The 26,767-nt window shown below is 34.0% G+C and overlaps 1 protein-coding gene and 1 long non-coding RNA gene across 10 annotated transcripts in view; one reads left to right on the plus strand and one right to left on the minus strand.

Moving 5' to 3' along the window:
• Nucleotides 1–26,767, minus strand: part of LOC123569763 (uncharacterized) — a 145,889-nt gene that overhangs the window by 71,028 nt on the left and 48,094 nt on the right. For 6 of the 9 annotated variants that reach the window (XR_010582391.2, XR_006693560.1, XM_074022059.1 and 3 more), the window contains exons 2-3: nt 23,945–24,039; nt 16,572–16,638 (exon numbers count right to left, since the gene is read on the minus strand). The gene's annotated coding sequence lies outside the window, so the exon portion shown is untranslated. Of the gene's footprint in view, nt 1–7,160; nt 7,297–7,328; nt 9,824–15,954; nt 16,160–16,571; nt 16,639–23,944; nt 24,040–26,767 lie in introns of those variants that run through there. The other 3 variants (XR_010582393.1, XR_010582394.2, XR_010582392.1) reach the window with 3 other exon arrangements.
• Nucleotides 1,651–7,023, plus strand: LOC141408993 (uncharacterized). The gene is made up of 2 exons (XR_012426974.1): nt 1,651–1,786; nt 3,507–7,023. It is a non-coding gene; the product is annotated as an uncharacterized lncRNA (long non-coding RNA).

The following is a 26,767-nucleotide window of genomic DNA, read 5'->3' on the forward strand; positions in this document are numbered from 1 at the left end:
TTTACATTTTTATTTTATTGTAGAGACAGGGTCTTGTTATGTTGCCTAGGATGGTCTTGAACTCCTGGCCTCAAGCAATCCTCCTGCCTTGGCCTCCCAAAGTCCTAAAATTACAGGCAAGAGCCACCATGTCTGGCCTGCATTTTTTTTTTTTTTTTCCTCGAGACGGACGGGGTTTCACCACGTTAGTCGGGCTGGTCTTGAACTCCTGAGCTCAGGTGATCCACCTGCCTTGGCCTCCCAAAGTGCTGGGATTACAGGCGTGAGCCACTGCGCCTGTCCTGGCCTGCACAAGTTTTAACATGTAACCAAGATAAATCCGTTTGCATTCACTTGAGAAATATATAACGTATATTTGTATTTATCAATTATGTTAAGGAATTGTCCTTCAGGGTCCCCCTCATCACGTAAATTTTCCAGATAAAAACTTAAATATAATTTTTTTCAAACATAAAAGGTGCCTGTAAATTATTTAACAAATATTTTATTGAATACCTACTATGTGCAAGGCACTGTCCCAGTTATTACACTAGTTGGTAGAATACCAGATAGACACTGTCTTTTCAGAAAGAGTAGTCATTATAAGACAACTTAAAGTGAAGGATCTTAAGCTGAAGAATTTAGTGCCAACAAAGGATGGTTTGAGTTTCAGAAAGAGGTGTCATTCTAAAAATGTCAACATAACAGGAGAAGCAGCTTTGAGGCAGCAGAGTTCCCAGACACCACTAAGAAAATCACTGGGGAGAAAGGATAGGTTTTTCTGGATTTTTTTTTTTCTTTTTTCAGACGGAGTCTTGCTCTGTTGCCCAGGTTGGAGTGCAGTGATGCCATCTCAGCTCACTGCAAGCTCCGCCTCCCTGGTTCACGCCATTCTCCTGCCTTAGCCTCCCGAGTAGCTGGGACTACAGGCACCTGCCACTATGCCTGGCTAATTTTTTGTGTTCTTGGTAGAGACAGGGTTTCACTATGTTAGCCAGGATGGTCTTGATCTCCTGACCTCGTGATCCGCCCACCTTGGCCTCCCAAAGTGCTGGGATTACAGGTGTGAGCCACCACGCTGAGCCCACGATGGGATTTTAATGCTGATAAATGTGCCCTATTCCAGAAGAAAATGCCACAAAGGACATTTATTAGTAAGGAAGAAAAAAAAGCACCAGGATTTAAGGCAGGAAGAGATAAGCAAACTCTACTGTTCTGTGCAAATGCCGTCAGTTTGCTGTCCTTAGCCATAAAGCTGCTAATTCCTGAGCCTCAAAGGGAAAAAACACCAGCAGCCAGTCTTTTGGTTGTACAAGAAGGTATGGACAATGAGAATGCTTTTTCTGGAATGCTTCCATCAATGCTTTGTTCCCAAAGTCAGGAAGTACCTTGCCAATAAGGGTCTGCCTTTTAAGTTCTTTTGATATTGGACAATACTCCTTGGCCACCCAGAACCAGAAGTTCAACACCAAAAGCACTGAGGTGGTCTATGTGCCCCCACAATGTCTCTATATTTCATCCTCTGTATTAGGGTCATAAGGACCTTTACAGCTCATTATACATTGCACTCTGTGGAAATGTCTATCAATGCTGTGGAAGAGAACCCTGACAGAATAACATGAAAGTCTGGAAGAATTATACCACTGATTATGCCACTGTTGTTACAGAAAAAGTTGTGAAAGCCATCAAGTCTTAAACACATTCCTGGAGAAAACTGTGTCCAGATGATATATATGACTTCACAGGATTTGTGACAGAGACAATCAAGGAAATCATGAAAGAGACTGTGGATATGACAAAAAAAAAGGTATGGTGCAGGGGGGCGGGGGGGTGAAAGGTTTCAAGATATGGATCTTTGAGAAATTCAATAGCTAACAGACACCACACCAGATAAATTAACAGACAACTTGATGGAAATGATTGGTTCTGAACTAGTGCCAGATGATGAGGAAGACAACATAGAAGCAGTACCAGACATACACTACTGGCACTGACATTAGAGAGTCTGGCAGAAGGGCTGCAATTATTCAAGACTACTTTTGATTTATGACATGGACCCGTCTATAATATGGGCACTAAAACTAAAGCAAAGGGTGGACAGAGGATTGGTAATATATAAAAACATTTTTTAGAAAAATAAAAAAAGCAAAAAAGTCAGGCAGAAATTACGATGTATTTCTGTAAAGTTACATCAAATGTGCCTGGCCTTTCCTGCCTCTTCTCCCACCTCCTCCACCTCTTCCACTCCAGAAAGAGCAAAACCAACCCCTTTTCTTCCTCAGCCTGCTCAATGTGAACAGTGAAGATGAAGGCCTGTATGATGATGCACTTCTATATAATTAAAAGTAAATATATTTTCTCCAGCTTACTTTAATATGATATATAATACACATAACATATAGCATATGTGTTATTGACTTTACGTTATCGGTAAGGCTTCTGGTCAACAGTAGGCTATCTGTAGTTGAGTTTCAGGGAAGCCAAAAGTTATACATAGATTTTCAACTGCACGGGGCTGGCACCTCTAATCCTCACATTGTTCAAGGGTCAATTGTAGTTTTAAAATTGTGGTTCAATATATATAAAAGTCACCATTTTAACCAGTTATAAGTGTATACTACTGTGGTATACATGTTTGCCCTGTGTTGCAACTCTCCATCTCCAGAACTTTTTCATCTTCTCCAAGTGATATTGCTTAAACACTAACTGCCCACCCATCTCCTCTACCCCTCAGCCTCAGGAAATCACCATTCTACTGTTTCTATGAATTTGCCTATTCTAGTTATCTCATGTAAGTGGAATCATACAGTATCTGTCCTTTTGTGTCTGGCTTACTTCATTTAGCATAACTTTTTCAAGGTTCATCCAGGTTGTAGCATGCAACAAAGTTTTCCTCTTTACAGTTGAATAGTTTTCCATTGTGTGTGTATACATTTTGTTTGTCCATTCATGTCATGATAGGCATTTAGGTTGTTTCTGTCTTTGGCTATTATGAATAATGCTGCCATGAACATGGTGTACAAATATCTCTTTGAAATCCTTCTTTCAATTATTTTGGGTATATGCCCAAGTGGAATTGCTGGATCATACAGTAATTCTTTTAATATTTTTGAGAAACTGCCATACTGTGTTTTACAGTGGCTACACTTATATTCTCACCAGCAATTTACAACTTCTCCCATCCTTGCCAACATGTATTTTCTGGTTTTGTTTTTGATAATAGCCATTCTAGTGAAAATGAAGTGGTATCTCATTGTGGTTTCCACTTCCATTTCCCTAATGAATAGTGATGTTGAGCATCTTGTGTTTCTTAATTGTATACCTTCTTTGGAGAAATGTCTATTTAAGTCCTTTGCCCATTTTTTGATTGGGTTGTTTACTTTTTATTGAGTTTATACATTCTGGATATTAATCTCTTATTAGATACATGATTTGCAAATATTTTCTCTGATTCTGTAGACTGACTTTTCACATTGATAGTGTCCTTTGATGCACAGAAGTTTAAATTTTCTTTTTTTTTTTTTTAGATGGAGTCTCGTTCTGTTGCCCAGGCTGGAATGCAGTGGCGCGATCTTGGCTCACTGCAACCTCCACCTCCCAGCGTCAAGTGATTTGCCTGCCTCAGCCTACCGAGTAGCTGGGACTACAGGTGCCCACCACCATACCTGGCCAATTTTTGTGTTGTTTCACCGTGTTGGCCAGGCTGGTCTCGAACTCCTGACTCTGTGATTCAGACGCCTCGGCCTCCCAAAGTGCTGGGATTACAGGTGTGAGCCACAGTGCCTGGCCAGAAGTTTTACTTTGATAAAGTCCAATTGATCTACTTGTTTTGTCTGTGCTTTTGGTGTCATATCTGAGAAATCACTGCCAAATCCAATGTCTTGAAGGTTTTGCCCTTTGTTTTCTTCTAAGAGTTTCATATTTTTAACTCTTACGCTTAGGTCTTTGATTTAGAAATTAATTTTTAGTTACTTTTTGTATATGGTGTACAGCAAGGTTCCAACTTTGTTCTTTTCTGGTGTGGATATTCAGTTTTCCCAATACCAATTGTTGAAGACAGTCCTTTCTTTGCTGAATGAGGATCTCTGGCACTTCTTGGTACCTTTGGTGAAAATTACTTGAACATATATGCAAGGGTTTATTTGTGGGCCCTTGGGTCTATTTTCATGAATTTATATGTCTAACTGCATGCTAGCAACATAATGTTTTGATTACCGTGGCTTTGAAGGAGGTTTTGAAATCAGGTAGTGAGACCTCCAACTCTATTTTTAAAATTAGATTTGGTTATTTCATGTCCTTGGAGATTCCATATGAATGTGAGAATAAATTTTCCCATTTCTGTTAAATGAAATTTAGGATTTTGATAGGAATTGCATTCAACCTGTAGATCATTTTGGGTAGTACTGTCATTTTAACAATATTAAGTCTTCCAACCCATAAATGTGGGATGCCTTTCCATTTATTTATTGTTTTTAATTTCTTTCAGCAATTTTTTTTTTTTGTAGTTGCTGTACACAAGTCTTTTACCTCCTTGGTTATGTTTATCCCCATATATTTTATTATTTTTGATGTTTTGTAAATGGAATTGTTTTAATTTCCTTTTTGAATTGTTCATTGTTAGTGAACAGACACACAATTGATTTTTGTGTGATTTTGTATCATACAACTTTGTTAAACTCATTAGTTCTAACCGTTTTCAGTGGAATCTTAACGGTTTTCTACATACATGATTGTGTCATCTGTGAACAGAGATAACTTTTCTTTTACTATTATCTTTTATATCTAAAATTGGTTTAAGGGCTTTCTGGCAATCTTGGTCCATTCATTCTCTAATTCTCCTAGAAAAACATCAGACAGCTGTGTCCCCTCTCTTCTTTCAAACTTCCAACACCTTCCCTTTCACTCTTACTTTCATTGACAAAACAGAAACCATCAGAGATTTCCTCAGTTCCCACCAAATCGATCCAACATGTATCTGTGCGCATACAACTTTTCCTTCTTTCTGTTATCAATGAACCCTCACTGTTCATAAGACAAATTCCTTCTCTTTTATCCTCACTTGCTTACTTAAGGATATTCCTTTAGATATTCTCCTGCATCTTTAATCTTCCTCTCTGTTGCATGATTCCTATCAGCAAATGTGCAACAATTTATCTCAGCATAATTTTATCTCTTAAAGATTGTTACTATCTGTAACAACGCTGCAATTTTATCACTGATGTTTAGTAAACAACCATGGTGGAAGATTTTTTTCCTTACCTATTTTCCTTTTATTTCTAACTATCTGATTTATATTTGAAAGCCTGATACATTTAAACTATTAAAATATTTATTGCAATTCTCCAGAAAAAAAATGAAAATTCTTCATTTAAATGTATAACAAATTGAAAGATTTAGTGGAACAATTCCAGGCAACAGAGAAGATATACCTCTTTCTTTTCTTGTGTTTAATAACAATAATAATCTCCTCCCAGTGTGGTACGGTTTGATTTTTCCTTTCTACTTATCTTTGACTTGGGGACTGCGAAAGTAGGTTTTGTACTATGCCTTCAAACTGGGACTATTTTACATTTAAAATTTCCTTGAGCCTATAAGTTTAGACTATTTCTACTCACACGATAGGGATATTCAGATACTAATACATGCCGTCAATATGGTTTTGCTAGTTTGTTGTTTAGACATGTCCTTATATGGCACTATGTTACTTTAGGTTTTCTGAACATTTAATTTTACTTTCAATCCAGCATCAACACAATCTGTAATGGTAATTACTTTCTCCAAATATGCCTTAATTTTATTCTGCACTTGAAGCTCTAAGGAACTGTGTATATACAGTGCCTGGGACACAGAACGACTATCCTTGCTCAATGACAGTGGAATAATACACAGTATGTTAGTATTATACCAGATGGAAAATTTATAAATAGCTATTCCTTAATATCTTTATGTAAAGGCCTGAGTTATGGGGTCTAAACTAAATTGCATAACTAAATTGCACTAAACACAGTATTATTATTATTTTTTTAGAGACAGAGTGTTCTTTTGTCACCTAGGCTGGAGTACAGTAGCATGATCTCAGCTCACTGCAACCTCCTCCTCCCAGGCTCAAGCTATCCTTCCACCTCAGCCTCCCAAGTACCTGGGACTACAGGTCTGTGCCACCATGCCCAGCTAAGGTTTGTATTTTTACAGACGTGGTTTCATCCTGTTGGCCAGGTTGGTCTCAAACTCCTGACCTCAAATGATGATCCCAGCTTGGCATCCCAAAGTGCTGTGATTACAGGCATAAGCCTGTAATCATGCCTGGGGAAACATGGTAATTTTTTATTACCCTACTATGAAGTTGAAAGTCTTATAAAGTGTCCAAATATATAACATTTACAGGAAAGATTAAAATGTGCTTTTGCTTGATTCTTGTTTCTGGAATATAAATACTTAAAAACAAAAAGTCTCTATTAACTAGAGAGGATACCTTTAAAATTCAGTGTTAGGAATAGGCATTCAATAAAATAATCAGATTTAATCCAAAATGACTGTTTTATAATACAAAAAACCTAGTTGTTGAGTTTAGGCAAATATAAATTTTTACTGTTTCTAAACTGCCTTGATTTCTTCTGATGAAGAAATGACTGAAAGATTGCTTAAAAACTATGTATGAAGTAGATTCCAATCTGGAAAATTTATTCTAGAAAGTCAAGACTATACAAGCTCCCCAAATGTCATTTAATATTAGATTCTCTTATAATCATTTCCTTATACAAAAAGTTAAACTTCTTAGAAATCAAACATTCATATTTTATTTGATGATTTTACTTCCTAAATACTAACAGTGATTAAATTACAAATACATCATGTTAGTCAAGAAATATAATATAAAAGGTTTAATAAATACACTATTTACATTTTTTCTTTTTACATTCTTCTTTTGCTTCCTTTTATGTCCTAATTATTCATAATTGCCCATTGTTATTCTTTAACACTCAATTTTCATCTTGTGTCAATCATCCCTTGTATTCAGATAGTCAATAAAGCCAATTGATTTCTTAAGACCTCAGTTCATTGCTTTCTTTGCCATTCTTGATTTCATACGTTAAATCTAGGTTTAAGTACCTTGTAACTCTAATTGCATTTTAGCTGAACCTCCTAGTCCTTAGTCAATTAATAAAACTTCCCAAACTTACATATTCAAGAATGTATCTAGGCTGGACGCAGTGGCTCATGCCTGTAATCCCAGCACTTTTGGCAGCTGAGGTCAGAGGACTGCTTGAGCCCAGGAATTTGAGAGATAAGCCTGGACAACATAGCAACATCCCATCTCTACAAAAAAAAAATTTATTATTATTTTTTAATTTTTATTTTAAGTTCAGTGGTACAACTACAGGTTTGTTACACAGGTATACTTTTGTCATGGGAGTTGTTTTTTTTTCTGAGATGGAGTCACGCTTTGTTGTCCAGGCTAGGGTGCAGTGGCTCAATCTTGGCTCCCTGTGACCTCCACCTCCCGGGTTCAAGTGATTCTCCTGCCTCAGCCTCCCGAGTAGCTGGAATTACAGGCCAGTGCCACCAAGTTGGGCTAACTCTTTTTGTATTTTTAGTAGAGATAGGGTTTTGCCATATTGGCCAGGCTGGTCTTGAACTCCTGACCTCAAGTGATACACCCACCTCAGCCTCCCAAAGTGCTGGAACTACAGGCGTGAGCCACCATGCCAGGCCTGTCATGGGAGTTTGTTGCACAGATTATTTTATCACCCAGGTGTTAAGCCTAGTACCCATTAGTTATTTTTCCTGATCCTCTCCCTCCTCCCACCCTCCACCTTCTGAAAGACCACAGTGTGTGTTGTTCCCCTCTATGTGTCCATGTGTTCTCATCATTTAGCCCCCTTACACAAAAAACTTAAAAATCAGCTGGGCATCTGTAATACCAGCTATTCAGGAAGCTGAAGTGGGGGAAATCACTTGAGCCCAGGAGTCTGATACAGCACTGAGCCATAATCATGCCACTGCACTGCATCATTGTAGCCCAGGTGACAGAGCAAAACCTTGTTTCAAAAAAAAAAAAAAAAAAGTAATTTCTAGTTTCCTAAGTAGAATCTCTACTTTCTGTCTAAGGTCTGTATAATTAAGACCTATCCAATGTTTCCTACTTTTCTCCAAAGAAAACACTTCCATTCCAGTTAAATGGTCTCTTTTAAGACATTAACAACCACTAAGAACTTTTGAATACAGAATATTCTCATTATTAGGTACTATGCTGGGCAGGTAACTGGTTTCCCTATTCCATACCTATCTCTCCATTCAACATGGACTAGCTGTGAGGAAATCTTTACTAGTATAGACCATGCCATTTCTTTAATCCTTTATCTTAGTCCACTGGAAATACCATCATGACTCCATCCCTTGAATCTCTGCTTTTACGTTGCTGGTTGAAAGAAAAGCCACGTTCCCTAACCAGATACAGAAAGAGCCCTAATGGCTACATGTAGAGTCAAAGAAAAGAGCTTCTAAAAAAACACAAAAATATTCCAAAGACAGAATCATTCAGTCCTTATCCTTTATACAACAACCACAGTTCCAGGTCTGGTGGCTTATATTCTGGGGTGTGGGTCTTTAACATCTCTACTGGCCTTTGATATACCAGAACTCTCCATTCTTATAATCTTCCAAGAATAAAAGTAGTTATGTTGAAAGGTGAGACAAAATAAGTAAATGTTTTGCTTAATAATCCAACTTGAATATAATAAATCTGAGTGGATGGGAATCTTTAAATATCTTAAGTTGGTTTTCTTTCTATATTAGAATTTAATTATTTTAAGAAATATGGAAAAAATAAATTGTATATAATGGTTTTTTCTTGTTAATGATTTACAACTCTAATTTTATTTCCAATAACATTTTTAGACATTTTCTTACATGTGCTCTAATATTAGTTCATCTGTAGTTTATATAAAATTGTTATCGCATTTAACAAAACCATTTAGAAATTCTTTTTTTTAAATTTATTTCTGTCCTCACAATCTGTTCTCATTGAAATTCTTGTCATGTCTCCTAAACTATAAAATCATTCTCAGTACAATAAATCTACTGGTCAATTTCCACATTTTTTTATCAGTAAAATAAACAGTAGAAATTTATACAAGCACATCTAGTAGTGAACAGGTATTCAATAAACGCCTACTGAATCTAAATTTACACTAGGATTTGAAATTCTAACACACTTAAGTGTTTCAGTGAACTGCAGCTCAACATGACCCAATAGTATTGATGAAAACAAAAAAGCTAGTGCAATCAGACTGCACTATAGAACTTCATAAATGCAATGTGTTTTGTACCTATACCACATTAAGTATATTGAGCTCAATTCTATATACAGTTATTTTAAAAGGAATACTAACAAAATGTAACAGATGCAAAGTGGGGTATCCAGGATATTAATGGTCTAGAAATTAATGCTATGACAACAGTGGAAGGACCTGAGAATGTACAGGTTAGAGAAAAGACATAAAAACAATTTTTAGACAGATCTAGGGCCAGAGAACAAAGTTATACACAGAAGATCTTCAAATGATGTTGTTTCATTCAACATCATTTCATTTTTAACACTGAAGAGGGAAAATATATAGATTTCTGTCTGGGGCCACGGTGTGTGGAGTTTCCATGTTCTCCCCATGTCTGCGTGGGTTTTCTCCCACATCCCAAAGATGTGCATGTTATGTTAGTTGGCACATCTAAATTGTCTCAGTATGGCTGAGTGTGGGGGTATGAGGACACCCTGTGATGGAATGGCATCCTATCCAGGGTTTGTTCCCACCTTGCATCCTGAGCTTCTAGGATAGGCTCCAGCCACCTGCAACCCCAAAGTGGAGTAAGTGGGTTGGAAAATGAATGAATGTAAATTATTGCAAAATAAAAACTTGTCAAATATACAATCATCATACAAATGCACGACAACAAATGATATAGTATTAAAGTGCTCAGCAAGCATGCCCTATTTGTCATTGCTTGTTTTTGAACATGGTGGTAGAAAGTGCTCCTTATAATTTCCGCTTTACAAACATTTATTCCTTATTTTAACTCACCACCACTATGACCATCATCGCTCATTGACTCATCAAAAATTGGGTAAATAATGATCTTGTTTCTATTAATCTTTCTTAAATGTATGTATAACTCACATTTATTTCACAATGTTGAAATGTGTTGGATCTTTATTTAGAAGTTTGGTGATGTTCTTTGCGACCAGAAATAGCCTGTAGGAACTTAACTCTTGTTTTTATCAAGTAGCCTATGGTGAAATGGTTTTATTGTATGTCACTTAGCTTAAAGCTGCAGTTTCCAATAATCTATTCATTACTTTAAGTGAGGAGTTACTGTCCTAAGTTTAAACCTGCCCCCTGATGAGAAATTTATTTTATGTTAATTAACATAAATGTAATTTATAACATAAAGGAAAACATTTGTTTACTCTGGTTCTAATTCTCATATTCTAGAGTCAAAATAAAATAAATAAAGTTTAATTTAACATAAAACTGACTTAGAAAAATTCAGTGTACTTTACTATTTTGTCTTGTTAAGGATTTGGAAGACAGATTACCAGTTTTAAGTTCTGACTACAGGGCACCAAATACTAGAGGCATAAAGAAACAAACAGTTGAACTAAGGATATAAAAACTAAAAATAATGAAAATTTAAAATTGAAGTGTTCTGAATTTTAATTCAGATACTGTTTCCCTAAACATTTTATTTTATTTTTTTGAGATGGAGTCTCGTGCTGTTGCCCAGGCTAGAGTGCAGTGGTGGGAGCTCAGCTCACTGCAGCCTCCACCTCCCAGATTCAAGCTATTCTCTCACCTCAGCCAAGTAGCTGGGATTACAGGCACGTGCCACCATACCCAACTAATTTCTGTATTTTTTAGTAGAGACGGGGTTTCACCATGCTGGCCAGACTGGTCTTGAACTCCTGACCTCAAGTGATCCACCTGCCTCGACCTCCCAAAGCGCTGGGATTACAAGTGTGAGTCACCATGCCCAGCTGTTCTCCTAATCATTTGTTTTTTTTTGAGATGGAGTCTCGCTCTTGTTGCCTAGGCTAGAGTGCAGTGGCTTGATCTTGGTTCACTGCAACCTCTGCCTCCTGCATTCATGCTATCCTCCTGCCTCGGCCTCCCCAGTAGCTGAGATTACAGGCATTCACCATCACGCCTGGCTAATTTTTGTATTTTTAGTAGAGACTGGGTTTCACCATGTTGGCCAGGCTGGTCTTGAACTCCTGACCTCAGGTGATCTACCTGCCTTAGTAACCCAAAGTGCTGGGATTACAGGCATGAGTCACCACATCTGGCCTCCCTAAACATTTTAAACTGAGGTTCTGAAATTTGACCAGTGGTAGAGTACTTGAAAGGATGGCATTCTTAGTGGTAATACTGTTAAATGTATCAAAACTTCCTTTTCATTAGCTACAAATAGTTTTACTATAAGAAACTGAGATTTTATAAGACATTTTAAAGTAACTTGTTTTTTTCTTTTTTTTTCTTTTGAGATGGAGTCTTGCTCTGTCACCCAGGCTGGAGTACAATGGTGCGATCTCAGCTCACTGCAACCTCCGCCTTCCAGGTTCAAGCAATTCTCCTGCCTCAGTCTCCTGAGTAGCTGGGATTACAGGTGTGCACCACCATGCCCGGCTAATTTTTCTTATTAATTAATTTATTTATGAGACGGAGTGTTACTCCTTCACCCAAGTGGGAGTGCAGTGGCATGATCTCAGTTCACTGAAATCTCTGCCTTCTGGTTTCAAACGATTCTCTTGCCTCAGCCTCCTGAGCAGCTGGGACTACAGGTGCCGGTCACCATGCCCGGCTAATTTTTGTATTTTTAGTGGAGATGGGGTTTCACTATGTTGGCTAGGCTGGTCTCGAACTCCTGACCTCATGATCCGCCCGCCTCGGCCTCCCAAAGTGCTGGGATTACAGGTATGAGTCACTGCACCCGGTCAAAGTAACTTGTTTTAATGGAAAAACAAGCATAAATTAATTTAGTGACTATAACAGGAAAAATGAAGCTTATTTATAGTCTAGGCAAAAAGGTATGATAATTGACAACATATATTTTAATTATGCATTCAATTTATTCCTGTTTTTACATGGAGATTAAGTTTAAAAACTCAAGTTTCAGACTAATAGGTAGTAGATTAGGGCAAAAGTATATAGAATAAGTCAGGGGATATTACCTGTTAAATTTATAACTTGAAATCCCCATGACAGCAGAGTTGATTATATCGGTACACTTATTTTCTATTTAAATCAGGCCCCATGCTGTTAAATTCTACCTTGTTTTTGTTTTCCTAAGAAAACAACCAAGTAACTTCATAAATAAGAAATTCCCTATTATTCCTCTTTGAATCATCCATCTTGAAGGTAAGAAGTTGTTCGGGTTGAAACAAACCCAACCCCTTTTTATAATTTTGGCACTAAAAATCAAATTTTATGGCTGCAATTTTATTAAGAGCAAAAACACAGCCATGGTTTGAACATAAAAGCTCATATTTAACTCAATCATTTTGCTAAACATATATAAGACAAATATGGAAGAATGAGGACAAGGAACACCTGGCATTTTTATTAAACGTCTAATTCTCAAAACAGCAATTATTTGAACAATGAAACACAGTTGCAGCATATTGTGAACCTTCTCTATATTCATAAATTATAGAATACACAAGAGCCTAGATTTTATATATTTACTAAATTAATGGCACTTCATATCAATAAGTTTATAAGACATTCTCTTTACTACCAAATGCTGACAATAGCTGGTACCTTTATGAAATTTTTGGATTATAACACTCTTCACCACTAATCCAACTGGCAAAAGAGCAATTTATTTTTTCTCTTTTGAGAAATTCCTTTCTCCCAGAAACATTCCCATTTTTAAAACTATTCAAGATAGAATTTCCTCATCAGTGGCACAGGTATACAGCAATTTACACAACAGTAAATTTCTGTCACAATAATTAAAAATAGGAGAAACTTTGGCTATGTCTAGTGTATAACATAATTACATCATTATGATTTTATTGAAAGCACAACAGATTTTATATCATTTGCCCTATCATCGATTACTTACTGCTACACTAATTAAAATATTGTGATTTTTTTTGCAGTATTTTCAGTCAGTCCTACATTTGTACTATTTATAATTTAACAATTGACAATGTTTTCTAGGCTGATATGATTACATGCCATTGCTTTTATTGCTAACTTGATAATACTTCTAAAAACTTATTGATAACTAGTCATAAGTGAGAAATATTTTGTTATTTCTTTTTACTAGCCTTGTTCTTGATAGCAGCCAAATTTAGCAAGTCTTTGGAATTAGGAAGTAATTTATGTCTATCATTTTTGTTTATGGAACTAACATTGACAGCACTGGTGAATTTTCTGCTTCATCTTTTCTTTCTCTATTTATAAAGTCAATGTTTTAAGATTTTTTATTGTTGTGGATTATTAAAAAGAGAGATGTAATGTTCTTAACTGCTGACAATGTACCTAAAGATGTTTTTTAAGCACCAAATATATATTTAAATTTACATAAAAGATGCAAACATGCATTTACCTTTGCAGGTAATCATATGTTTACATTTACAAACAGAAATATATAATTTATCTATTCAAAAATGCCATGTGAAAAATAAAAATAGTTCAAAAAAGAAAAAGACATATAATTCTTTCTTAATTTTTTGTTAAGCAACGAAAGTTTAAGATCTCTAAATTAGGGGGGAGGGGGGAGGGATTGCATTGGGAGTTATACCTGACGTAAATGACGAGTTGATGGGTGCAGCACACCAACATGGCACAAGTATACATATGTAACAAACCTGCACGTTATGCACATGTACCCTACAACTTAAAGTATAATAATAATAAATAAATTAAAAAAAAAAAAAAAAAAGATCTGTAAATTGAAAAATAAACTTGAAAAATATTCCATCTCTATATTTAATTTGTAAAAATGAATCCCAAACTGCCATTGTTTGACAACATTGTATACATGAACATCACTGTTCTACAACTTCCAGAACATCCACATTCCACAAACGAACAGCTTAAAAAAAAAATCCCATCTTAGGCTGGGCGAGGTGGCTCACACCTGTAATCCCAGCACTTAGGGAGGCTGAGGCAGGCAGATCATCTGAGGTCGGGAGTTCGAGACCAGCCTGACCAATATAGAGAAACCCCGTCTACACCAACAAAAAAAACAAAATTAGCTGGGCGTGGTGGCGCATGCCTGTAACCCCAGCGACTTAGGAGGCTGAGGCAGGAGAATCACTCGAACTCGGGAGGTGGAGGTTTGGTGGGCCAAGATCATACCACTGCACTCCAGCTCGGGCAACAAGAGTGAAGCTCTGTCTCAAAAAAAGAAAAAAAAAAAAAAAGAAAAAATATATATCTCTATATATATCCCTATTTATATATATCCCATCTTAAAAAAATGGCATTAAACAAACATTAAAAAAATGAGAGAAGGGGAACACACAATCACACAGCATCACTCACTATTGTAAGTCACTATGTACCTATTATTGTGGGTATTGTTTAATTGGAAACATCACCATTTTAGGATCTAAGATTAAGGGGAATCTACCTAGAACAGACAACAGAAAGCATTCCAACTATGAAATATGATAAATGGCTTATGTTTAAAAGATGCTGGAGAGTATCCAAGAAAGACTGCTAGCTTAGAAATTTATAAAGGAGATGAAATGAAGAATGTGATGTTATCTGTGCTTATGTATCTGTTAGAAATTAAATGATACCTATTTCTTTTTGAAAAGTGGACTGCCCTCCAGTCCGAGTGTAATAAGAATTAAAAAGACTTCTTTTTTTAAGAGTTAAGTTGAAGAAGGGCTGAGCTGGCTTCCAAGGGACTAATTAAGGAATTCAAGCCTGGCCTATATAGGATTCTTTAGGGATTTGCAAATGTTTCCATTCTAATTTTCCAGAGACAAAAACGTAACCGGGAGAAAATTAGAAAAAGAAAGTGACCTGTGGCATTTGGCTACTACTTTGCAAACTGGCTTATTATTAACAGTTTTCAATATTTAATTGATCCCCCACCTAAAAATTCTCACCTTATTGAGTTCAATGGCTGATTGTCTATGATCATAAGGCCATCCCCAACACATACACATTTGAGTCACTGTGAGATAATGTAATAAAAGCATCTGAAGCACTTGTTTCATTTAAACAGAGACATGCCCTCAACATCATTAAGAACAGAAAGTCTTGCCCTTGAGTTTTTCTTCAGAGATGCAGAATTAGCTCAAGGAATGGATGGAAATGACATTTTTTGGTAACTGATTTTAGGGTCTCAAATACTTCTATGGAAACAAGTATCCTGAGCATTTTATATGCCCTTGATCTTGTGAGTTTTTCCAGAGGCATAATATTAATTTCAGTTAACTTGTTAAAATTATTATTTTAGAATTTCTAAGTGTCTCAAAAGTTAAATGAATTGGAGAAAAATGTTTCTTATTCTAAAAAAGAGGTATGCATGTGTATATATAAAAGGAAGGAAAAAGGAGAAAAACAAATCCTCATTTTGATATTTGCAGGAAATATCTGAGGTTTAGTTGGGAGGTGATGGGGCAATCCAGGGCAAGAAATGATGTCTTAAATAATTAAGGTGACTGCTCCTGACCTTCAACTAAACAGACTGTCTTCCTGTCTACCCTGAAGGTATCACTTGGGTGTTGCTATCCACTGATTCACTTCTGCAAACTTCCCTGACAGAAGAAAGGGGGACTTGCAGCTGGACACTGCTCCCTGGCTCTTTGGAGCGGGTTCTTTACACGATGCATGGACCACAGATCAGCTGCCATCCTACTCGGGTAAAGCTTGCTAAAGATGCAGGGTCCTGGCCCCAACCCGAAACCTCTGACTTTGAATCCATGTCAGAAATCTTCTAATTTATGTACTTACTTGTTTATCTGTTTTGTTCACTGCTATACCTTCAGCTCCTAGAAAAGTACTAGGAACATGGTAGATGCTCAAGAAATATGTACTGAATAAATTAAAAAAAACAAAAAAAACAAAAGGGAAGGAAAAGGGACTGCTTTCATGTTTCTCCCACCTCCTCAAGTTTTAACAGCTAAATGTTAAGCTCTTCACAAAGTCTTCAGTGTAACCTAATGAAATTAAAAACAAATTTTACAAAATAATTTCTCAAGTGGAGAGAATATTCTCAATTTATAAAACCATTAAGACCAATAAACCTGAATAATAATAGTACTAAAAAAGACAATTACTTATCTGTTAATTCCTTTGAAGGAAAAGGGCTCAAAATTGTGATTCTCAGACTTGGAGATTATAGGGCCCGGGTATAAAATACTTCCCTAAATAACTTACCAGGGCAATGGCATTATTCTTGCTCTAAACTATTAATTAACATTAAATCTCAACGTGTAGAGGGGCTAGGAGAGGCTAGAAAGTGAGCATACTAGGATAAGCAGGAAAAAAAAAATCAGAAATAAACCAGAACATGACACCAAACAGTAACCTTTTATGACAATGATAGGGAGACTCAGAATTAATACTTACAAGGTAAGAATTGCTGAGCTAAGTAGAGATCTCTTTTATTATGGTCTTCATTCTATCATTATTAAACCTAGGAAAAAGAGGGAAGACTTTAAAAATTTCATCACATTATATGTAAGTTAGAACATTTCAACTGAGGTTGCCACAACTGTATTCTGATCCTTATATAGCACAGAACAATCAAATTATAAACACCCAGCAGCATTTGTATGTTTCAGCCCAGTGCAGCATTCTTGTTAGTTTTTTTTGTTAAGAGATGGGGTCTTACTCTATCAACCAGGCTGGAGTGCAATGGTGTGGTCCTAACTCACTGCAACTTCAAACTCTTGAGTTTAAACTATTCTCCTGCCTCAACCTCCCAAGTAGCTGGGATTACAGGCCTGCATGCCACTACATCCTGCTTATCATTGGCTTTTATAATTTGCTATTCTATTACTATTGCCCTCTTGAAGTTTAACTCAAAAATTTTAGTCAAAGCTAAAACTCTAACTTGGAGTCCAATGAGCTTCTGGAGGACATCATATATTTGCAGATATTTTAAGATAAATTCAAGATCACATCCCAAGACTGATTCATGTCTCTCACACACATACAATTGCATAATCTATAATCCATGTATTATATACTGCACAATTCCAAGTACACAAAGGAAGGAACATATGACATATATTTAAAGATACGCTGGTAATTTGAGTTGGTTAGCATGTTTGGTTTCTGTGGGTCATGATTCTAAGATGTAGTTGTTACATCAACTAATAGTTAAGCACTTACTATAGGATAAAGAATAGAAAGAATATGACAAACCCATCCATTTTCTTAACGGAGAACTGCAAGTATATGTTTTAATGTAGACTAATCTTCACAGAAGAAGAACAGCATGTTTTTAAAAATTTCAAAATCATTTGCTTCAAAATTCATAGAAAAATCAAGGGAATACCAAAATGAACCTCCACATCCTATCTCTGGACTCCCAATCCAGCTGTACTGAAATCTAAAACTATGCCATGCTTACTTTGCTTTGTTTTTTATGAAAATTGATTACACATACAGATGATGTCCAATTTTATCATTGCTTTCAAGCTATCGATAAATGGTATAATATCATACATATTTTATACACATGTTACTCCGTATATAACCTTTATGCAACTTATTTTTGTTTGTTGAGGTAGGATATTCACTCATGATGACAAACACAGCTCTCATTTTAGTAGCTATACAGTTCATCACATGACGATGTCACAATTTGCCATTCTCTTCTTGCTTAACATTTACATTGCTTTCATTTTTTTTCCAATTACAAATAACCAAGACTTTTTTTTTACATGTCTGAGTTTATCTAGAGCATCTAGTAATAAAATTGTTGGGTGAAAGCCTATTATATCTTCAATTTTACAAAGATACTGCTAAATGCTCCCACAAGCAGCATATGAAAAGTTCCTCATTTTATATTTCCTCCAACATTTGGAAGCATATTTAAGAAAAACAGCTACTATCTATATGAAAATTTAAAAATTCGTAAGTGATCAATTCCTTTGGTTTTCATCAAGTATTGGTTTAACATAGGTATACTAAATGTTCCAAACAAAGAGAATAGACTGAAATTTGGCCCAAGGCACTTACATGAAAACAAAGCTCTGATAACAGAGATTTTCCTTATACGACTGAGGAAATACCAAGACCTAATCTATTTTTTAATCAGCCGAATTTAAGATTCAAGAACTTAATCTAGAAATGATAAGATTCCTAATTAAATATTAAGCTTAGATTCAAGATGACCAAAGAGGGAAAAAAACATGCAGGAAAAGTAGCTGGTTAGTTGGTATGAACAATCCCTCCCCCAAGTTCATTTTGGGTAGTGCTTCTCACAAATGTGGTTGGTGCTCCTAAGAAAAATCTCTTAGAGCTTGTAAAAAAATGCAAATTCCAGGTCTGGAAAAATGTTTTTATTTTATTTTTTAGATTCTAGGTTAGTCTCATACAGGTGGTTCGCAGGCATTAAGCAGTAAGTAATGATTAAAAATGAGGTGTTTTCAACACAGAGGATTATGTAACTCATGTTTTAGTTAGGGGAGGTAACAGTAATTAATATGTTATCTGCTAAATTACATAAACATATTTTTTTAAAAACCTCTAGCATTAGTCAACAACAACGAAAAAGTAACCTCAGTTTATGGCTGAATATGCTTGACTTCACAATGCCAGAAAAGGTTGTGGGCTCATTTATTTTTTCAGATAACTAGACACATACTATGACAAAGCTCTTTTTAGTAATATTAGCAGGGAAGTAATGTTCTGAATTTACTGTGAATGGCACAGGAAAATATTAAGAGTGAGAGTGATCAGGAGTGATTTTAATGAAGATGACCAGAAAGCAACTATGATTACCTTTTAAACAGAAAGCTATTGCAAATGTCAAACTTTAATCAGGACATTTGGCTTTATACATACACACATACACACACACACACACACACACACACACACACACACACACACACACACCCCCACACACACCCACCCCCTTAGTAGTTTCCCACCAAGAATTCTACGAATAAATTCAGAACATTTATAGAAATCCAATATTCACACTTCTCTGTAACTCTCACCTATTGAAATTAGATGTAAAAGGAAGAAAAAAAATTGAATATTTAGGTTATAAAAATCTGTGCAAATTCAAATTATAAAAATAAAAACATTCTTCTACAGTATTTGAAATTACAAAGTCCTATTTCCAAAAGATTTAGAATAATCTGAGCTTTCTAGATAAAAAGTTCAGATAAAAGATATTTCAGTGAGAAATGGTAAATAGAAAAATAGTTTAGTAGTAAGAAAAAAGACATAAGTTTTCATCTGTTGCCTGCTTTTAGTTATTTACAACACTAAGTTAACATAGAATGTTGTTTTCTTTCTTCTATTATAGTGAAATCAACAAGAATTTGGCCTTGTTAGACTGGGCTTTTATAAAACAAAGATAATATGGTCCAAAAGTGAAAGAAACACTCCTGTGTGGCCATGGCCAACTTTTCTTTTCTATCCTCAATATATTACCTAACTTGTGATATCAGCAACTAATTATAATTTTTTTCAGTCTACCTGCTTAAAAGTGAAAACATGAAACATACCACCTATACCTCTAGAAACAAGACAGGTTTTCCATTCTAATGGATGGAATTAACTGAATAAAAATTAAATGAACTAAAGCCACAGAGTAAATAGTAAAAAAAAATAGAGTCTAAGAACTACAAGCATCTACTGTTCTCTTTATGCTGCAACCTTTCTGCTAAAGAATGTATTCTCTATACTGTGTATGTGGTACAGTGACAGTTGGGCTCTTCCCACCTAGGTTTGTAAAAACGGATGGGTGCAGGCTCCTTTGGCTACCATTATTGCATACTGATGTTATTCTGCACAACAGCTGACAAGCAGCATCGATCTCCCAGCCTCTGCTCCCAGCTGTAAGGGGTAAGAACAAGGGCTGTGGTGATATCTTGTTTATTCACTGCTGTTGCTGCTGCTGCTGCTGCTTCTTAAACAGCAAGCTGAGAAAAGACTATACAACTGACACACAGAGGAAAAATGGTTCAGAGATCAATCTACCTCTCAAGGTCTGCTTATATCACTATATGATAAAATTATTTTTAAAATAATTTTTTCTTTAAAAAGTGGGGTGGGGAGAGAAAAAAGACAAAATTGGTGTTTTCATTAGGAAGGGAACCTATAATGTATGCAAGGAAAAGGAAATTAATGACGTATATAATAATCTTCCCCTTGTAAGTTTAGATTTAACCGCTCAATTATCAAAATTCTCTGAAGAGTTTTAACCAATGTTGGGGTAAATTCATAAAGAGAGTAACTTCCCTACCTATTCTCCTGGAAAATAAGAAAGTGTCAAACTCCAATCAAGAAATGACACTTTATTTTACTTACAAAATGCCTCTGGCTCCCAAGAACCCCATATCTAATTACCACCATATGTTTGACTTTAGACACTATTAGCAAAGAAGTAAGATTTTAGTCCATAATGTTTTTGCATAAATCCCATTAGAAAAACTTCCATATGCAATTTACCTATTTTAAATATGCAATACAAAGTTAAAAACTCGGTAAGTACATAGTATTAATTGATGAGTAACAGAAATATTCATTGTTCAATTACCTTTAAATGTAATGTGATGCTATTTATAGATTTACAGCTTTAACTCTAAAGGCAACTCATCTTTTAGAACCTTAAGCAATTTGTGATTCAGGAAAATATAAAAAGTCAGAAAAATTTGGAGATCTATAAACTATTAAAAAGAAAAACCCACATAGGCTAGAACTGGCTAGTAAGTTTAAATAATAATACTTAATCAAGAAGGCTAAGTTTGAGACATTTTAAAATAAAAGTAGAAACAGTAGCAATATTTTAAATTTAGATATTTTGTAAAAAATCAAAACCCAACCCCAATCTTCTATTTTTATCAAAATTGAAAAATTTTTCTGCTTAGCAGCTCAATGAGGAACAAAAAATGTTAATAATAATAAAAATAATTCTGAAGATCAGAGGATACCAAGATACTTTATTTGTTTGGCATGAAGGATATAAAATAAAAAAGACTAACAGCAAATCCTAAAGAAAGATTTTAAAAAATCTAGACACTTAGAAACAGTAATGGATTAATAAACTATTAACCAGTAGGATTAATCAGTCTCAGCAGCCACATGTGAAATATGCTTCACATATCTCCTCCAAGATTCTAACCATGAAAATTGGAAAGTAAAACTAAATCAAATAATATGCTAATGAAGTATCAAAAGTATGGTTTGTGGTGCTGTGAATAGAAATCTCACCTCAAAATGTATTTAATATGAATTTTAAACCCTCACATTAATTGTTACCCTTTGAAAAATGCTTATCAGAAAATATAATTCTGATACATTAGATCTCATTTGAAGAAAAACAACTGAAATAGGTTAAGGATGTTATTTGCTAGTTTAAGAAAAAACATATAAAATACACACATGTACAAAACTGCTTCAAATAAATACTTTTAAAACTTTTATTTAAAAAGTTAATTGTATCTATTATTTAACAAATTCTAAGCAATATATAAAACCTCTATTAAAATTGTCATAGCTGACAAACTGCCTAAAATGTAACATATCCATATAAACTAGTATTATACATCTGACAAATAACAAATAATTTTAAGTTCCTTCATATGTAGATATGTTAAGTTTCCTCTATTCTAGTTTATTCAAATATTCTTTCTATCCTAAAAAAACTATTTCAGTAAGACAGGAACAACCATGGTATAACTGTATTTTAGGGACAGCTAAGAATTTTTCCCAAAAGTGAATGTTATTTAACCCTGATTATGCATTTAGCCAAAAACATAAATATTGAACAAAGGCGATACAAATCACTGAAAAAAAGATAAAAATTAACACAATAAATCTCTTCCCCCAAATTCTGACATAATTAACTACATATCAGGGCTTAAATTTAGATAATCAGGTTTGCAAATTTAAAACAGCCAAAATCTTTACAAAATGTCTTTCAAGGGGTAGTTAAAAGAGAGCCAATCATACATAGCAGTTAAACCCTTTGTTAATTGGTCTCCTAAAATAACATACTCCTAATTAGGTCAAAGTTTCTCACCCTGTAAGAATTGACCAAATACAAGTAAACTGTTAATATTTGTATTGATTCTTCTAGATATGAAATTATTTACTAAGCTAAATTATTAGAAGTTTATAACCTAGTAAAATAACTATAGGAAGAACAATTATGTGATGCTATATATTTGTGTTCAAAATAAGTTTGGATATCTTCAAAGATCACAAATCATAAACTCTCTAAATTTGGAACAACTCTGTGGATTTATATCTTATCTACCATATAAACTCAAATGTTGTCTCTCTTTTCCTATTTAACTCATTAAGGTTGTTGTAAAGATACGCACTGAAAGTGATAAACTGAACCTGGATTTTTTTCCCCAGACACTCATGTAACCATATTTTTCACTTTTCATCTTAATGTTCTCTAACCTGAAAAATACTTGTTAAGTCAGGGAGGGAAAAATTGCATTTATTTTCATTCTATTCAAACTAAGCTGCTTTTTCATAAAAAATAAAATAAAATAAAATAAAACATATGAAGACATTCTACACCTTATAATTATCTCAATCACATTACAATATGACACCAATATAAAAGTATTTAAACTTCACCCTTATATTAAACTCTGATTTCTAAACATTTTTACATTTTGTTTAACTTCAACTGTTAATCGATTAATTCCTGGATTATCTACCTAATATCCAACAATATAGAAATATCAAATTTCAGTTTTTAGTATTTTGATATGTATTTCAACATTCACTCTTAAACACATCTCAGAATTCACCTTTAAAAATTTTACATTGTTGGAAGTTAAAAGCAGTTCTATGATCATGATGATATACTTCATTCTTAAGACTAAATAATAATTTTCTCATGAAAACAACTTTTGACATTGCCTCTAAGTATATAAATATTTTAGGTGAAAAAATCAAAATAAATATTGTACTATGTTAGTAAACCTTACTTTAGCAAGTAGTTTTTACATAAACACATACATATGTACATATAATACTTTACTATGAAAGAATTAACCAAGTAATACTTAGTAATACTGTTCAATAAGTTCATTTTCACTATACTAGATTACTATTTTAGAAAATAAAAGCTGTATTAGTTAAATACTATCTGAAATTTTCAACTAAAACTATAAAAATCACTGGAGGTTTAGGGATTCTACAATTTTATTTTTAGAGTCTGCAACTTTTGATATTAACAACTTATTTTACTCAGCGTATCTTGAGTAAGACACTAGTAATTTCTGCTTAAGAAAGTGGTTTTTTCAGTTTCGACCATATTGCCACTTTTGGTTAGGGCAGTACTTGGAATACTTTACATTTTCTTAAAATATTCTCATCAATTTTACCTAATTTTGTGGGCTCTACCTACTACTCTACCACCTGTCAAACAGCTAAGCACCAAATTCCATTTGATTTAAACTCTCCATTTTATAAGATAAAAAGTTCATATTTTACTGAGTACACTGTAATAACCTTAAGAAAATAAAAATTACTATATATACATATTTTTGGAATAAATTCAGTTGGAGTTACACCTTAGGATGATGAAAAGAACATTAAATGTATAAAAAAAATCTGGAGTTTTAGTAAGCTAGACAACTCAGCTATGGCCACTTCACATGATGATTTCTGTTTATTAGTAATTATTGATTTTAGTTCACATAAAAGTTTCAGCTTTACCAATTGCATAGTCCAATTAATAAATATTGCGAAGGCATAAAATTATATGGTTTTAAAATTCATTAGTATACCTTAATCTCATGTCATGTTCCAATGCATTATGTGAGTATTCAATCAAAGAAGTGAGGCTGTTCTCCAGAATTGGTTCTCTGCTACAGGTCAAAACCTGCAATAAAAACGTCATGTATTATAGCATGAAGACACTCAACAGATTTCCATCTCCTGCAGTTCCACAGTTGATCCCTGAACACAGGTGTATGGTCTTCAAAATGACCCCAATCTTGCCAATGTTCAGGGAAGTTCTAACTTGAAAATGTTTTTAAAATAGAAATAACTTGATTAGAAACACCTGTGATATGCTTTATCATCCGAAGCCTCTTCAAACAAATCAGATTAATATGTTTCTGCTTTCATTTCTCTTTAGGGCATTCATGTTCAAAGTAGTATGAGTGAGTGTGTATGCGGGTAGCTGTTAAGAGGACTGGTACAAGAGGAGTTCATAAGGAAAATATCAGAACCGTAGTTTGTACTTGTAAAACTCATAAATTCCACACAGTTTAAAAAGTTACTGAAGGGACAGGGACAAAATTTAACTTTCTCTCCAAATTATCAAATGTTTTAAGGATGACAGATTTTACCATTCTTTTCTTTCTTTTTTTTTTTTTTCTTTTGAGACGAAGTTTTGCTCTTGTTGCCCAGGCTGGAGCGCAATGGCACGATATAGACTCACTGCAACCTCTGCCTTCCAGGTTTAAGGGATTCTCCTGCCTCAGCCTCCCAAGTAGCTGGGATTACAGGTGCCCGCCACCATGCCTGGCTAAGAATTTACCATTATTTTCAACTTTATCTATTGCCAAGCCTAAGTGAAAAACATCAGTATTTCCAAATATTTTAATACATTACAGTCCTAACAGACCAAAATGTGGAGCTTATTTTTTTTTTAACAAGTTAACATATTTACAAATAATAAATGGACCACTACTAGACCAAATGGTTTTTTAATGTTTCTAAGTAGCAGTGAGATGTAGCTGAATATATGTTAAGTTTTTTTTTTTTCATTTGTTTCACCTTTCTGAATTATAATGATTCAGTGGCAATCGACTATATAAAAATATTAAATTACCAAAGGTGTATCATGTATTACATGTAAATCATAATGCTCTGAATAAATTTTCCACTTATATTTAAGAATAGCTTAGGAAAATGAAAGAATAAAAACTAGAAGAACCTTTATTGCTCTGTTTCGAAATATTTGATTGTTTAATGACAAAACCCACACAATTATCCATAACTTACAAACACCAATCCAAATGCCATGACATTTTAAAAAATTACAATCATTTATACACAGTCTTCCTCAAAAGACACAGTTTTCTATATTTGAGCACTCTGAAAATTAAGGTATCTTAAGTTTAAAAATCATAGAAGGAAAACAGTAGAAAACAAAATGTACTACATGCCAAATGTTAAATTTTTAAATAGCAGGGAGACGAAAAATACTAAGCAATAAGAAGCAAAAGAGGTTTGGAGATAAATAAAATAATAAACCAATGTGTATGATAAAAAAGACGATATTAAAAACACTTCAAATAGTAAAACTCAAATCTAAAATCTATTACAAAATAGAGCTTCCTATTTATTCTTAGAAACCACTATGAGTTATTCCAGTACAAATTTTCTTTACTGAAATAAGGCAGGATTAAACAAAGGTATAGTAAACTTCTTATAATTTGATAAGAAATATTAATATTCAAATATATATTTAATATCAATTCCAATATTTAAAACTTGTCTTTCTAAAAGGAAGATCCTTTAGAGCATCTCTTATACAGACCAAAAAATAAAAACAAAAAACCAACCAAGTCAAAAAAATAAAAAAAATTCAGTTCCCCACCAGAAAGTAATATTTATATGAAGGATCTACAATCATTTGTACTTGCAAATAACGAGATAAACATATAATAGTAATGTGATATTCTAAAAATCCATCTTGTTACTCTTAAGACAATCACGTTAAAGTTTTAATACTGTCACTTCTAAAAATTAAATGCTTAATCTCATTTTCAATGCTTATTTGAAATAAAGTGGTATTTTACTACTGATTTCCTTTGGTGTTATGAGATTTGGGGCTACAAAATTTCAGCAAGTCATAGTTTGAGCTCTAATTATGTGCCAAAATTAGTTGCCTGGCATACAATGTTTCAAAGTTTGCTGAATTAAAAACAAAACAAAACCAAAAACCCCCACGAAACTATATGTATGATAATTTTTTCTAAAATGTTTTTTCTAGTTATAATCAGACCAAAAATCTGTCTTCTAAAAAGGGGTTAAAAAGAAATTAATATGTGACTTTTTAAGCTTTATTAGACAAAAGAAAAAAAAGACGAGCCAATTTTAGGTAATATTTTAAAATAAGAGAAATTTTTATAGAATAATTTTTCGAAACTATAAATTTATAATCTTTTGAAGAAAACTAATGTGTCATATATAAGAATTATCTAATACAGTCTCTAGGAATTTTTTTCATTTTGTAAACCAAATCAACTGACCCATATTTCTGGCTTTAAGTATTCTGTGACATTCTAATTAGTTACTACCTACCAATAAACAAACAAACAAAAATACATACAAGTCTCCACAAAACAAAAAAACAAACTACATAAAGCATGATGAAACTAGGAATTCAGATTATGAAAGCTACTTTAAAATTTTTATCCTTAGCTGTAGTTCATGCAAAACATTAAAACTGATATTAATCTGATTAGAAAAAATATGCAGTGTTACATACAAACACCCGAGGCTACATTTTGTAAATGTACAACTAAGGTTAACAGCATTTTTTTTAAAGTCTGTAACTGCACTTTTATTTGAATTTTTAAAAATAGTGTGGAGGT

This window comes from Macaca fascicularis, chromosome 17 (assembly GCF_037993035.2).
Source record: "Macaca fascicularis isolate 582-1 chromosome 17, T2T-MFA8v1.1".
In the NCBI taxonomy this organism is placed as follows: domain Eukaryota; kingdom Metazoa; phylum Chordata; class Mammalia; order Primates; family Cercopithecidae; genus Macaca; species Macaca fascicularis.